Genomic DNA, 16014 nt, shown 5'->3' with positions numbered 1-16014 from the left:
GTGCCTATCTCTGTACCAGTACCATGCAGTTTTTATCACAATTTCCTTGTAATATAGCTTGAAGTCAGGGATAGTGATTTGCGCAGATGTTTTCTTGATGTTGAAGATAGATTTCGCTATTCTAGGTCTTTTTTTATTCCAGATGAAATTGCACATTGCTATTTCCAACTCTATGAAGAATTGCATTGAAATTTTGATGGGGATTGCATTGAATCTGTAGATTGCTTTTGGTAAGATGGCCATTTTTACAGTGTTGATCCTTCCAATCCATGAGCACGGGAGATCTTTCTATTTTCTGAGATCTTCCTCGATTTCCTTCTTTAGAGGTTTAAAGTTCTTATCATACAGGTCCTTCGTTTGCTTAGTTAGAGTCACATCAAGATATTTTAGCGAGGAGAATCTCAGCGATCCTCAGTTGCTGCCGCATCCTCTGTCCGTCGTCATGGCTGCCTACAAGCTGGTGCTGATCAGGCATGGCGAGAGCTCCTGGAACCTGGAGAACTGCTTCAGCGGCTGGTAGGACGCCAACTTGAGCCCGGCGGGCCATGAGGAGGCGAAGCGCGGCGGGCAGGCATTGCGAGATGCTGGCTATGAGTTTGACATCTGTTTCACCTCTGTTCAAAAGAGAGCAATCCGAACCCTCTGGACAGTTCTGGATGCCATTGACCAGATGTGGTTGCCAGTGGTCAGGATGTGGCGCTTCAATGAGCGACACTATGGGGGTCTAACAGGTCTCAACAAAGCAGAAACTGCTGCTAAGCATGGTGAGCCACAGGTAAAGATCTGGAGACGATCTTACGATGTCCCGCCACCTCCAATGGAACCTGATCATCCCTTCTACAGCAACATCAGCAAGGATCTCAGGTACGCAGACCTTACTGAGGACCAGCTGCCCTCCTGTGAGAGCCTGAAGGACACTATTGCCAGAGCACTGCCCTTCTGGAATGAAGAAATTGTCCCCCAGATCAAAGAGGGGAAAAGGCTCTTGATTGCTGCCCATGGCAACAGCCTTCGGGGCATCGTCAAGCATCTGGAGGGTCTTTCCGAAGAGGCTATTATGGAGCTGAACATGCCAACAGGCATTCCCATTGTCTATGAATTGGACAAGAACTTGAAGCCCATCAAGCCCATGCAGTTCCTGGGAGATGAGGAGACCGTGCGTAAATCCATGGAAGCTGTGGCTGCTCAGGGCAAAGTGAAGAAGTGAAGGCAAGGAGGCAGACTCCTACCCGACACCCTCCCTGCCTGTTCCTGCCTCCTGCACCCTCCCCAGCACCTGCCACACTGACGACATCTTTAGGATCTTAAGTTTAAATTGCAGCTGCAGATGGGGACCTGTGGCTCCCATTTTCATTTTAGTATTTTATCTCTTGCACCCACTTCGTTCATAGAATCTAGTCAGAATAACACCTCTGGGGTGCAGGTTCTTGGTCCACATCCAGGGTCGGCTCCCTGTACCAGGAGAGTTGAGAGATAGCAATTATAGTTTTTCTTAGTTCTTTGTTTACTAAGGGTCTGCTTAGGAGGAAGTCAGGGAGGAACTGCACTGTGGTATGACCAATGAGAAGCTGCAGTCCAGTTTTGTCCCTGGAACCTGTTCTTCATTCTTCCCACAATTAGGTAACTGGGGGCGTAGTCATTCCAGTGGAGAGTGAAAGTAACCTCATGGTGATTTGAAAGACCCCACTTTCTCTCTGACCCTAAAAGAGCTGCTGGCCCTAGAAAGTTGGGATCAATCTTGTCAAGTCTGTATTACATTTACTTTTATATAAGAAAAGTATATATGCATATATCAGCACACAAAAGCAACTCTTGAGGTTGCTAGTGGCAGTTGAAACAGTCCTGTGTGGTCACCAGAAAATAAGCCATTCCTCATATCAAATGGGAGGAACTCCTTGTACCTCTTGCTGTGTTTGGATCCCTTTGCCTTGTTTTGTAGAGGTGAAGAGCCCCTTGATCACGTCCAAGTTTTTGTCTTTCACTGTCTGAATCATGTTCCAGCTGCTTGACCCTACTGTGTGGGTTCAGAACTCATTTGGGCATAACAACTAAATCTCTTTCCAGATCAGTATAATAAAGGAGTGATGTGCAATAAAAAAAAAGATATTTTATATTGTTTGTGAATATTGTGAAGGGTATCTTTTCCCTTATTTCTTTTCCACATGCATGTCCTTTGAGTATAGGAAGGCTACTAATTTGGTTGAGTTAATTTTATATCTAGCCACTTTGGTGAACTGGTTTATGAGCTGTATAAGTTCTCTGGTTGAATATTTGGGGTAACTTACGTACACTATCATGTCATCTGCAAACAGTGATCTTCTTACTTTTTCCTCTCCAATTTGTTCCCCTTTAATTTTGTTTTGCTCTCTAATTGCTCTGGCCAGGACTTCCAGTATTATGTTGAATAGATAGAGGCAGAGTGGGCAGCCTTGTCTAGTCCCTGATTTTAGTGGGATTACATCAAATTTCCGCCAATAAGTTTGATGTTGCCTGTTGGTTTGCTGTATATTGCTTTTACTATGTTTAGGTATGGGCCGTGGATTCCTGTTCTTTCCAAGACTTTTAATATGAAGATGTGTTGAATTTTGTCAAATGCTTTCTCAGCATCTAGTGAGATGACCATGTGTTTTTTTGTATTTAAGTTTGTTTACATGGTGGATTACATAGATGGATTTCCATACATCAAACCATCCCTGCATCCCAGGGATTCTTTTGATCATAGTGAATGATCGTTTTGATTTGTTTTTGGTCAGTTTGCAAGGGTTTTACTGAGTATTTTTGTATCAAGGTGTATAATTGAGATTGGTCTGAAGTTCTCTTTCCTTGTAGGGTCTTTGTGTGGTTTAGGAATGAGGGTTATTGTAGCCTCAAAAAATGAGTTAGGTAGTGTTCCATCTGACTCTATTTTGTGGAGTAGTTTGGAGAGTATTGGTATTAGGTTGTCAATAAATGTCCAATAGAGTTCTGCACTGAACCCATCTGGAGCTGTCCTTTTTATGGTCGGTAGGCATTTGATGACTGCTTCTATTTCTTTAGGTGTTATGGGAATATTTAGATGGTTTACCTGCTGTGGTTTAACTTTAGAATCTGGTATCTGTCCATGAATTCATCCATTTCATCCATATTTTCCAGCTTTGTTGAGTATAGGCTTTTGTAGTAGTATCTGGTGGTTTGTTGAATTTCTTCAGTTTCAGTTGTTATGTCTCCAATTTGATTTCTGAGTTAGTTAATTTGGATACTCCTTCTGCCCTCTAGTTAGTCTGGCTAAGGGTTTATCAATCTTGTTTATTTTTTCAAAGAACCAGCTCTTGGTTTTGTTGGTTCATTTAACAGTTCTTTTTGTTTCTATTTGGTCAATTTCTGCTCTGAGTTTGATTACTTTTTGCAGTCTTCTCCTCTTGGGTGTATGTGCTTTCTTTTGTTCTAGAGCTTTCAATTGTACTGTCAAGTTTCTAGTGTATGCTTTCTCCAGTGTCTTTTTGGAAGCATTCAGAGCTATGAGTTTTGCTCTCTGTCCTGCTTTCATTGCATCCCATAGGTTTGGGTATGTTGTGTTTTTATTTTCATTAAATTCTAAAAAATCCTTAGTTTCTTTCTATATTTCTTCATTGACCATGCTACTGTTGAATAGATCATTGTTTCATTTCCATATGTATATGGGATTTTTGTTGTCTTTGTTGTTATAAAAGACCATCTTAGATCATGGTGATCTGATAGGATTCATGTGAATATTCTTGTCTTCTTATATCAATTGAGGCTTGTTCTGTGACTGATTATATGGTCAATTTTTCAGAAGGTGCAGTGAGGTGCTGAGAAGATGGTGTATTCTTCTGTTTTAGGATGATATATTCTGTATGTGTCTACTAATTCCAATTGGTTCATAACCTCTGCTATTTTCACTGAGTCCTTGTTCAGTTTCTATTTCCATGATCTGTCCATTGATGCAAGTGGGGAGTTGAGGTCTCCCACTATTTTTGTGTGGGGTGCAACGTATTTTTTGAGCTTTAGTACGGTTTCATTTAAATATGGGTGCTCTTGTATTTGGAGCATATATGTTAAGGATTGAGAGTTCCTCCTGACAAATTTTTCCCTGTAACAAGTAAAAAGTGTCCTTCATTATCTTTTTTGATAACTTTTGGTTGAAAATCTACTTTATTCGATATTAGGATGGCCACTCCATCTTGCATCTTGGGGCCATTTGCTTGGAAGGTTTTTTTCCCAACCTTTTCCTCTGAGAAAGTGTCTGTCTTTGTCTCTGAGATGAGTTTCCTGTATGTATTAAAATGCTGGATTCCATTTATGTATCCAGTCTGATAGCCTATATCTTTTTATTGGTGAATTGAGTCCATTTATGTTAACAGATATTAAGAAATAGTGGCTGCTCTTTTCTGCTATTTTTGCTTTTAGAGGTAGAATTGAGCCTGTGAGTCTTTCTTCCTTTGGTTTTCTTGCTTAGGTATTTTCTTGTTTTTACTAGGATGTAGTTTCCTTCCGTGTATTGCGTTTTTCACATATAATTTGTTGTAGTGCTGGGTTTGTGGTCAGATATTGTATGAATTTAGTTTTGTTTTGGAATATCTTGGTCTTTCCATCTATGGTAGTTGAGAGTATTGCTGGGTAGCAGCTTGTGCTTACACTTGTATTCGCTTAGGATTAGCATGATGTCTGTCCAGGATCTTCTAGCTTTCGTAGCCTCTGTTCAGAATTTGTTGTGATTCTGATTGGTCTGCCTTTCCTTCTTACTGCTTTTAGTATTCTTTCTTTGCTTTGGCACGTGGCGTTTTGACTATTATGTGTCGGGAAGAATTTCTTTACTGGTCCACTCTATTTGGAGTTCTGGAGGCTTCTTTTATGCTCATGGTAATCTCATTCTTAAGGGTAGGGAAGTTTTCTTCTATGATTTTGTTGAAGATATTTACTGTGCCTCTTAGTTTATATTCTTTGCCTTCTTCTATTCCAACTATCTTGAGGTTTGGTCTCCTATTGTGTCCTAGATCTCCTGGATATTTTGGTTTAGGAGGTTTTTGGCTTTTGCATATTCTCTGACTATTTAGTCTATGTTTTCAATGTTGTCTTTGTTCTCCGAGATTCTCTCTTCCATCTCTTGTAGTTGTTGGAGATGCGTGCATCTCTGACTCCTAATTTTCTTTTTAGGTTTTCCACAACCAGGTTTGTCTGTTTTACTGTTTTCTTTATTGTTTCCATTTCCATTTTAAATTCATTCTTCAATTCTTTCATCTCTCTGGTTCTGTTTTTCTCTAGTTCTTTGATTCTTTTTTTGAGTGTTTTTCTTGTTTTCTCTTTAAAAGCTTCTATTTTTTTATGTTTTTTCTCCTGTTCTTGTTTAAGGATCTCTATCATCATCTTGAGGTATGATTTTGGGTCTGAGTCTCCTTTTTCTGGAGTGTTTGGCATTCCGGTGTTTTCTGCGATGGGAGAGTTGGGTCCTGGTGTTGCCAGGTTGTCTTGGTTTCCCATGTCCTTTCACTTTCCTCTTGCCATCTTGTTGTCAGTGATTGGTTCCCGTCTCTCCTGTGTATCTTGCCTGCCTCCCTGGTCTCCGCTGTTCCTGGTGGCAGATGGCATGAGGGCCTGTTCTGCACACATGGGTCAACTGGGTAGAAACCAAGTCCCTACAGCAGAGTTCCTGCACCCCTGAACCAGTGGGTGGTGAGGGAGCTTTCAGAGAGCTCTACCCAGACGTTTCTGCACCCAGGCTACTTGCACTGGCCTAGTCTCACTAGGCCTCTCCACTTTCACTTCTAATAATTCCAGTGTACCTGGTTTTAGGTGAAGATCTTTTATCCACTTGCACTTGAGCTTTGTACAATATAAGAGAAAGGATCAATTTTCATTGTCCTGCATGCTGACTGCCATTTGAAACAACTGCCTTTGTTGAAAAGGCTGTCTTTTTTCCATTGAATGTTTTTAGCACCTTTGTCAAAGATCAAGTGACCATATGTGGGAGGGTTCATTTCTGGATCTTCTATTCTGTTCCATTGATCCACCTGCCTATCTATCTTTTTTAACACAATTTCTTTGTAATATAGCTTGAGCTCAGAGATGGTGATTACTGCAGAAGTTTTCTCATTGTTTGAGAATAGATTTCACTATCCTTTTTTTTTGTTATTCCAGATGAATTTGCAAAATGATTTTTCTATCTCTATGAAGAACTGAGTTGTAATTTTAATGGAGATTGCATTGAATCTGTAGACTGTTTTGGTAAAATGGGCATTTTTACAATGTTGATCCTTCTAATCTATGAGTATGTGAGATCTATCCATGTTCTGAGATCTTCTTCAATTTCCTTCTTTAGAGATTGAAGTTCTTGTGATACAGATCTTTCTTTTCCTTAGTTAGGATCACATCAAGGTATTTCTTTTTGTCTATGACTAATGACAATGATATCTTTTCTCTAATTTCTTTCTCAGCCTGTTAATCATTTTAATAGAGGAAGGCTAATCATTTGTTTGAGTCAATTTTCTATCTAGCCACTTTGCTGAAGGGGTTTATTACCTGTGAAAGTTGTTTGGTTGAACTTTTGGGGTCACATAATATATTCACGTCATCGGCAAAGAATGATATTTTGACTTCTTCATTTCGATTTATATCTATTTGATTTTCTTTTGTTGTTTAATTGTTCTACCCACCACTTCCAGTGCTATATTGCTTAGGTAGGGGCAGAGTGGACAGCCTCGTATAGTTCCAGATTTTACTGGGATTGCTTCAGTTACCTTGTTCTTTTCTTAGATGTTTTCTAGTGGTTTCCTGTATATTTCTTTTGCTATATTTAGGTAAGGGCCTAGGATGCTGCACTTTCCAAGCCTTTTAAAATGAAAGGGTGTTGAATTTTGTCAAATGCTTTCTCACCATCTAGTGAGACAATTATATGGTTTTTTTTTAGAGTTTGTTTACATTGTGGAGTACAGTGAAGAATTTTTATATATTGATCCATCCTTGCATTTTGGGATGAAATATATTTGATCAGGGGGAATGATTGTTTTGATGTGTTCTTGGATTTGGTTTATAAGAATTTGATTGAATATTTTTGCATCACTCTTCCTGAGGAGAGATTAGTCTAAATTCTCTTTTCTTTGGGGTCTTTGTGTGCTTTAGGAATGAGAGTAATTGTGGCATTGAAGAATGGGTTGATTAGTGTTCCCTTTGAATTTATTGTGTGGAATAATTTGAAGAACATTTGTATCCACTCTTCTATTAAGGTCTGTTGGAATTCTGCACTGAACCCATTTGGTGCTGCCATTTTTTTTTCTTTTTTCAGAGACTTTAGATGACTAATTCTATTTCTTTAGGTATTATGGGAATGATTAGATGGTTTATCTCATCCTGATTCAACTTTGGTATCTCGTATCTGTCTAGAATTTTTTCTTCTGATGTTCCAGTTTTCTTGATTATTGGCTGTTGTAGTAGCATCTGATGATTTCTTGAATTTCCTCAGTTTCTGTTCTTATGTCTTCCCTTTCATTTTTGATTTTGTTATTTTGGGTACTCTCTCTGTGCTCTCTAGTTAGTCTTCCTAAGGTTTATTGATCTTCTTGATTTTCTCACAGAACCAGGTCCAATTTTTGTTAATTCTTTTCATGTTTCTTATTGTTTCTACTTTGTTGTTTCCCCTCTTTGATTATTTTCTGTAGTTTATTCCTCTTGGGTGTGTCTGTTTCTTTTGATTCTAAAGCTTTTAGCTCTGCTGTTAAGCAGCTAGTGTGTACTCCTTGCATTTTCTTTTACCAGGCACTTAGAGCTATGAATGTTCCTCTTAGTTCTGCTTTCATTGCATCCCATAGGTTTGGGTATATTTTGCTTTCATTTTCATTACATTCTAAAAAGTTTTTGATTTCTTTCTTTATTTCTTCCTTGACCAAGTTATTTTTGATTAAAACATTGTTCAGCTTTCATGTGTATGTAGGCTTTTTTCTTGTTTTTACTAAAGACTAGAGTTACTCCATGGTGATGTGACAGAATAAATAGGATTATTTCCATCTTCTTGTATCTGTTGAGGTTAGTTTTGGAGAAGGTGCCAAAAGGTGCTGAGAAGAAGGTACATTCTTTTGTTTTAGGATGAAATGTTTTGTATATGTCCGTTAATTCCAATTGGACATTTTGGGTTAGGAGATTTTTATTTTTTGCATCTTCTTCAACTCTTTTGCCTATATTTTCTTTGTTGTCATTTTTTTTTCTTGACAAATTTATTATTGTGTAAAGTGCTGTTCAAATTTCATGTGTATGGCCCTTTCTCTTGTTTTCACTGAAGAAAAAAAGATCCTTATTCAGTGGTGATATGATAGTATGTATGGAATGATTTCAATCTTCTTGAATGAAATAAGGTTTGTTTTTTCTTTTGTATATGATCAATATTGAAGAAAGTATAATGACATGTAGAGAAGTATGTATATTCTTTTGTTTAGGATGATACATTCTATAGATATCTCATAAGTCAACTTGGTCCATAACTTCTCTTAGTTTCACTATCTTTGTTTAGCTTCTATTTCCATAATTTGTTCTTTGGTGAGAGTAGAGTGTTTAAGTTTTCTACTACTATTGTGTGATGTTCAGATCAAGAGTTCATGTTGATATATACCAGCTTGTTTGTGTTATTGTTTCCTTGGAAAGTTTTCTTTCTCATTTTGTTCTCTTGTCTTTAGAAGAAAAATTATTTATCTGTTATTTATCTTATTTTCTATAATGTTGTACATGGAAATAAAAGCTGAAGGGTTGTGACCATATTTTTGTAATTGTTGTTATTTTTTAAAATATATTTTATAATTTAGTATTTAACTTTTCCTCTGCATGTTTTTATACACACTAAGTAATACATTATGCTCCTATCTTCTTGAATTCAGCACTAAACCATTGAGTTTGAAGTCACAGCAAGGATGTTAACCTCTGACTCATTTACTCCTTCCCTGTGTTTATATATCTGATTCAATTTCTAATGAAAATACTATATAACCTGAGTAGGGAGACACTGCAGAATTGATAGCAAATTTTTTCTGATCATAACTTGAGCATCTGTGATGTGATTTTAGGAGTCTGTTTGATATCAAACCGTATTACTATATACAGGTAAATTACTGCATTCAGAAATCAAATGTGTGTGTTATATTTTATGAAAAAATTGCAGCTTTTGAGATGATTATACCGTTCATTCTCAGAGATTTACGTAGACGGCAATCATTATGATTTCAGTAAGTGTATTTTGATGGAGTTAGAGTCTTTTTCTATATATTGAATATTAGTAGTATTTCTCTAAAATTATGGGTAGGGGTTGTTTATTCCTCCTGCTAACAGTGTTCACCAAAGCATATTGGATTTTAAGGAACTCGGTATAAAAATTGATTGTGTAGAACTATGAGGTTGTAGGCAATTAAATTTCATAATAGAACACTTCTACAGATATTATACAATCCAAGGTATGCAAATAGAAACAAAATAAAAGGAACATTGTGATTGTCTCAAGTCTTTCCTTTGCTGCTGAGGTCGCAGAAATCCACAGAAAATTCATGATGGTGAAAGCCTTGATAAATGAGAGCATTATAGTAAGTCATTCTATAGATTTTCTATAGAAGAAAAGCAATTCATAAGTTCAAACACATATCCATAAAACTGTGAGAAATTATTTGTCTTTGAATATTTTCCTTTCCTAATTTATATTACAAAGTATCTCCTATTCCTTGTCACATTTTATTAATATACAAAAGCAATTTTTTATAGTAACCAATATGTAGTTTTCCATCACAGGGTCTCTTAATATTTAATGATGTGGCTGTGGACTTCACACTAGATGAATGGGAATGTCTCAGTTTTGCTCAGAGAACACTGTACATGGATGTGATATTGGAGAATTACAACAATCTATTGTTTGTGGGTAAGAATGCAGTTCTTGTGGAATTCTTGTATATTTCTTTAAATTTTTTCTACATATTTATATAAACTTTTGGACACTAATAATTGGCGCACAATAATTTTACTATGACATTAAACTTTTGCTTACTTATTGTTTTTCATAATGCCAAATGTTTTAAGTGGATATAGAGCTGTTAGTTTTGAAATTTTAATGTTGCTCATTTATTTACCTTTTATATGTGGTCAATAAGTTTAGCACTGGTACAGCATGTTCTTTATCTTCAGCTTTTTGAATGCTGAAACAAATATATGCATAGGATTCATTTATGATCATGAATTATTAGCTGACCAATGATATGCAGTACCACTGTGGAACAAAATGTAATAAAAAAGGAGAGGTAACTATTCAGAAACATATTTTGTGCATGTTCAATACTGATCAATCACTTATTTTTCCTAATTTGTACAAAGTACAGTTGTTAAGATTCTATTATATAGTGTATTATCATTACTTTCAGTTAATGGGAATCAGAGTTAAGGATTGTCTGAGGATTCATGTAAAAAACTGTGCAAAAAGAAAAGCTGCTTTTGAGATCATAAATCTTTCAGAGTGTCTAGTTTACCTGAAACTTGGGCAAACATCCATATTGAATCTTTTATTCCTCAGTGCAGTAAACTCTGTCATTGCTACTTGCACTTTTTTTTCTTTCAGAAAATCACCTCATATCTGGCAAACATAGGAAGGTTTTAGATATATTCCATGAGCATGTGAATGTCCAAGAACAGTTTTCTAAGTGGGAAGAAATTAGAAAAATGACATTGGAATCTATCCAAAGAATACCTTATAAAACTAATCACCAAGATGCTTCTCCTCAATCCTCAAAACTAAAAGGACATAAAACTGAGAAAATCAGGGAAGTTTGCAAATATAAAGACTGTAGGACGTTTTCAAATGAATGCACTATCACTAGCATAAATTTAAGAGTCCACATAGAAAACAAAGAACACAAGAATAAAGAAATTGATAAAAGTTTCTTCTCTAATAATGAATTTATTTTGAAACAAAACAGCAGTGGTAAGAACCTTTACAAATGTTATGAATGTGAGAAAAGTTTTACTAAAAAGTGGAATCTTCGTTTGCATCAGAGATTTCAGAGAGGAGAGAGACCTTCTAAATGCAATGCATTTGACAAATGCTTTGGAAAAGGATCCCATCTTAGTGTTCATCAGCGAATTCATACAGGAGATCAATTTTACAAATATAGTGAATGTGAAAAATCATTTATCCACAAAGGTAGAATTAGAGTTCATCAGACAATTGATATAAGAGAGAAATCCTATAAATGTACCAAATGTAAAAAATGTTTTGGAGACACAAGCTGTCTGAGAATTCATGAGCGAATTCATACAGGAGACAAAATTTATAAATGTAGTGAATGTGACAAATGCTTTTTCAAACAATTCAAACTCAGTATTCATCAGAGAATTCATACAGGAGAGAAACCTTACAAATGCAGTGAATGTAGCAAATGCTTTAGCCAAAAATACAATCTTAATATTCACCAAAGAATTCATACAGGTGAGAAACCTTACAAATGCAGTGAATGTAACAAATGCTTTATCAAACAATCCCATCTTGCTATTCATAAGAGAATTCATACAGGAGAGAAACCTTACAAGTGTAGTGAATGTGGCAAATGCTTTAGGCAACAACATCATCTTAATATTCATCAGAGGATTCATACAGGAGAAAAACCCTACAAATGCAGTGATTGTAACAAATCCTTCGCTAATAAAAGCTGTCTGAGAGTTCATCAGAGAATTCATACAGGAGAGAAACCTTACAAATGCAGTGAATGTGGCAAATGCTTTGGACAAAAATTTGATCTTAATATTCACCAAAGAATTCATACAGGAGAGAAACCTTACAAATGCAGTGAATGTGGCAAATGCTTTGGACAAAAATCCAATCTTAATATTCACCAAAGAATTCATACAGGAGAGAAACCTTACAAATGCAGTGAATGTAACAAATGCTTTATCAAACAATCTCATCTTGCTATTCATAAAAGAATTCATACAGGAGAGAAACCTTACAAGTGTAGTGAATGTGGCAAATGCTTTAGGCAACAACATCATCTTAATATTCATCAGATGACTCATACAGGAGAGAAACCTTACAAATGCAGTGATTGTAACAAATCCTTTGCTAATAAATGCTGTCTGAGAGTTCATCAGAGAATTCATACAGGAGAGAAACCTTACAAATGCAGTGAATGTGGCAAATGCTTTGGACAAAAATCCAATCTTAATATTCACCAAAGAATTCATACAGGAGAGAAACCTTACAAATGCAGTCAGTGAATGTAACAAATGCTTTATCAAACAATCCTGTCTTACTATTCATCAGAGAATTCATACAGGAGAGAGACCTTACAAATGCATTGAATTTAACAAATGCTTTATCAAACAATCTCATCTTGCTATTCATAAGAGAATTCATACAGGAGAGAAACCTTACAAGTGTAGTGAATGTGGCAAATGCTTTACTCAACAACATCATCTTAATATTCATCAGAGGATTCATACAGGAGAAAAACCCTACAAATGCAGTGATTGTAACAAATCCTTTGCTAATAAAAGCTGTCTGAGAGTTCATCAGAGAATTCATACAGGGGAGAAACCTTACAAATGCAATGAATGTGACAAACGTTTTGTCACACAACCCTCTCTTACTATTCATCAGAGAATTCATACAGGGGAGAAACCCTACAAATGTACCAAATGTGAAAAATATTTTTGTGACAAAAGCTGTCTGAGAGTTCATCAGAGAATCCATACAGGAGAGAAACCTTACAAGTGCAGTGATTGTGGCAAATGTTTTAGTCAAAAATCCCGTGTTAATATTCATCATAGGATTCATACAGGAGAGAAACCTTAAAAATGCAGTGATTATAACATACATTTTGCTGACAGAAGCTGTCTGAGAGTTCATCAGAGAATTTATACAGGGGAGAAATTTTACCAATACAGTGAGTGTGAAATGCTGTAGTAAGTAATACAATCTTTGTATTCATCAGAAACTTCATATAGGAGAGAAACCTTTCAAATACAGTAATGGTTGCAAATGATTTGACCAAAAATCTGATCTTAATATTCACCAGAGAATTTATACAGGAGAGAAACTTCACAAATGCAGTGAATATTGCAAATGCTTTAGTCAACAATCCCATCTTAATATTCATCAGAGGATTCATGCAGGAGAGAAACCCTACAAATGCAGTGATTGTAACAAATATTTTACTAATAAATGCTGTCTGAGAGTTAATCAGAGAATTCATATGAGGCAGAAACCTTACACATGCAGCGAATGTGGCAACTCTTTGGCCGACACTCAGATATTAATATTCACCAGAGAAAACATACAGGAGAGAAACCCTACAAATGTACCAAATGTAAAAAATGTTTTGGTGGCAAAAGCTGTCTGAGAGTTCATCATAAAATCCATACAGAAGTGAAATCTTACAAATGCAGTGAATGTGGCAAATGCTTTGGCCAACCGGCCAATCTTAGTATTCATCAGAGAACTCATACAGGAGGAAAATTTTTAAATGCTGTGAATTTGACGAGTGCTTTACCTAAATAGTTAGACTGATAAGCCATCATAGAATTCATTCAGGAGAACCTTAGAAATATGATATACATGACACATCCATTCCCTACTATGTCAGTCTGATAAAATACATACAGTAAAGAAACAGAAATTAAGCAAGAAAATTTTTACAAAAAATATCTTCTTCAAAATCAATAGATAATATTTACAGGACAGAAAACTTTTAAATGTATTGAGGTGTGAATTCTTTTGGCCTCGTTCTAAGAATGTATCAGAATACATACAGCTGATAATCTTAAGAGACACAATGTATGAAGAAATATCCATGACTTTATTTCAGGTCAGAGAAACCATGTAAAATATTTTGTGTTGAAAGTATTTCTGCTGAGAAAAATATGTCATATGTTTCAGTCAGAATATATTTTATGTAACACTTAAGGCTCCCAATTCAAAAATTTTATGATTATTTATAAACTTGTGAAAACGTACATTCTTCCTTCAAATCTTAGAGAACATCATTTATTAATGTAGGGGGAAACTCTAAATATGTTACAATATTGGAAAGTCTTCATTAAACTTTTACTGATTCGCCCTCATATATTCAAAGATGAAGAAAAGTGGGAAGTCTTAAGAATACATTTTTTTGTGTAACACATTCATGGCTACAAAATTTACTGAATTTAAATGGAAAAGCTGCTCAACACACAAAATATAATTGACAGCATTATATAGAATTCCAATGATAAATTCAGACAAATTATACTTTCTAAACTGTACTTGACTCACTGTGTGCCTATGACAACATTTCTTTATACTATAAATAGGTTGCCAGATATAAAGTCTCATTGGATAATCTAAAATTCATAATTATTTTCACATGGTGATTTCCTGTTTTATGAAACCACTGTTTATGGGTCCCTTGTGTTGTGGTAAACAACATTTTTATTGTCTTGTAATAAAAATGACTGATTGAACAAGATTGACTTAATTGTTTTCAATTTGCATTTAGGATACTAATAAGAACATATGTGTAACTTCCCATAAAATATCTCTCATAAAACATATAATGATGCCATGATGATTTTGGTAAAGCTGTAGCATAACTTTTTAGTAATGATTTTGAATGGTTGGGTAACAATTTCTTCAGCCAAAAAATGGCTCCGTCATAGGCATGCTTAAGAATATACAAAACATATACTTCCACTGCTCTTAGAACTCAGAAAAACATTCATTCATCTCCACGGTTTGAAATTTAGAAGACTTCCAATTTTGAAACTGGGAGAAATTCAATAATAATGAGTGTGCCTCATGTATGTCAGTGTTTTGTTCACTTTTCTTTGAAGCATCACTTTTTATTCAAACCATTCAATATTTTTATTATCTATAATTAGTAAAATTTTCTCAAGGGCTCATTTCCATTTTTTTAAAAAAAAAACATTTATTTATTTAGTACATGTAAGTACACTGTAACCATCTTGAGACACCAGAGGAGGGCATCAGATCTTATTACAAATGGTTGAGAGTCCCCATGTGTTTGCTGATATTTGAACTCAAAACCTGAGGAAAGGGAGTCAGTGCTCTTAACCACTGTGCCATCTCTCCAGCCTCCTAAAGGGCTTAGTCTATATGATCTTCATTTTCTTCTGATAAGATGGGAATGTAATGTTTAGGTCTCTCACATAAAGATCACCATTATATTTTCACTGGACTTTCTATTGTGTGGACATACAACTTTCAAGGAATGAAGACTTGCAGGTCTCAAAGTGAATCCGTTGTAAATGATGCTGAAAATATATATGAATGGCTAATTTTTTTGCCATTAGTTTTTTATTAAATTATTTACTTTATAAAAGTTTATTAAAACTCAAAAAATTTATTACATAATAATATATGATGAATGCACTTTTTTTTCCATTTTTTTTTCCTTAGAAGGTCTGAGGCTTCCATATTTGGCCTGCCTATTCTTTGAGCTTCAGAAGATTTGTGGGCTGTTTCTAGGGTGTTCATAGTTTTCTGGGGCTAGTATCCAATTATGAGTGACTGCATATTATGTCTGTTGTTTTCTGACTGGTAACCTCACTCAGGATGATATCTATTCTCTAGTTCCATCCATTTGCCTACTAATTTAGTAAAGCCATTGTTTCTAATAGGTTAGTATTATTCAATTGTGTAAATGTACCACACTTTCTGTATACATTTTTCTGTTGAAGGACATCTGGATTCTTTCCAGCTTCTGGCTATTATAAATAAGACAACTATGAACATAGTGGAGCATATGTCTTTACTGTATGTTGGAGCATGTTGAGAGAGTACCCATGTCTTTTGGTAATACTATATGCAGTTTTCTGTGGAGCCACCAAACTGATTTCCAGAGTGGTTGTACCAGCTTACTACCCAACCAACAGTGGAGGAGTGCTCTTCATTCTCTGCATCCTGCCTGAATCTGCTCTCATCTGAGTTTTTGATCTTAGCCATTATGCGTGGCATTTTGCTCAGAGGACACAGTACATGGATGTGATGTTGGAGAATTACAGCAATCT

The 16014-nt window shown here is 35.6% G+C and overlaps 1 pseudogene across 1 annotated transcript; it reads left to right on the top strand.

Annotated features, from left to right (window-relative positions):
• The first annotated feature begins 442 nt into the window (after positions 1 to 442).
• On the top strand, positions 443 to 1207 carry LOC308423806 (phosphoglycerate mutase 1-like; annotated as a pseudogene). Its single transcript has one exon. The product of its transcript is annotated as a phosphoglycerate mutase 1-like (transcript).
• Positions 1208 to 16014: the final 14807 nt, after the last annotated feature.

The sequence above is a fragment of the Micromys minutus genome (assembly GCF_963924665.1).
Source record: "Micromys minutus genome assembly, chromosome: 9".
NCBI classification, from domain to species: domain Eukaryota; kingdom Metazoa; phylum Chordata; class Mammalia; order Rodentia; family Muridae; genus Micromys; species Micromys minutus.
Note: the sequence above shows the minus strand (reverse complement) of the source record. Positions and strands in the feature narration are given on the sequence as shown.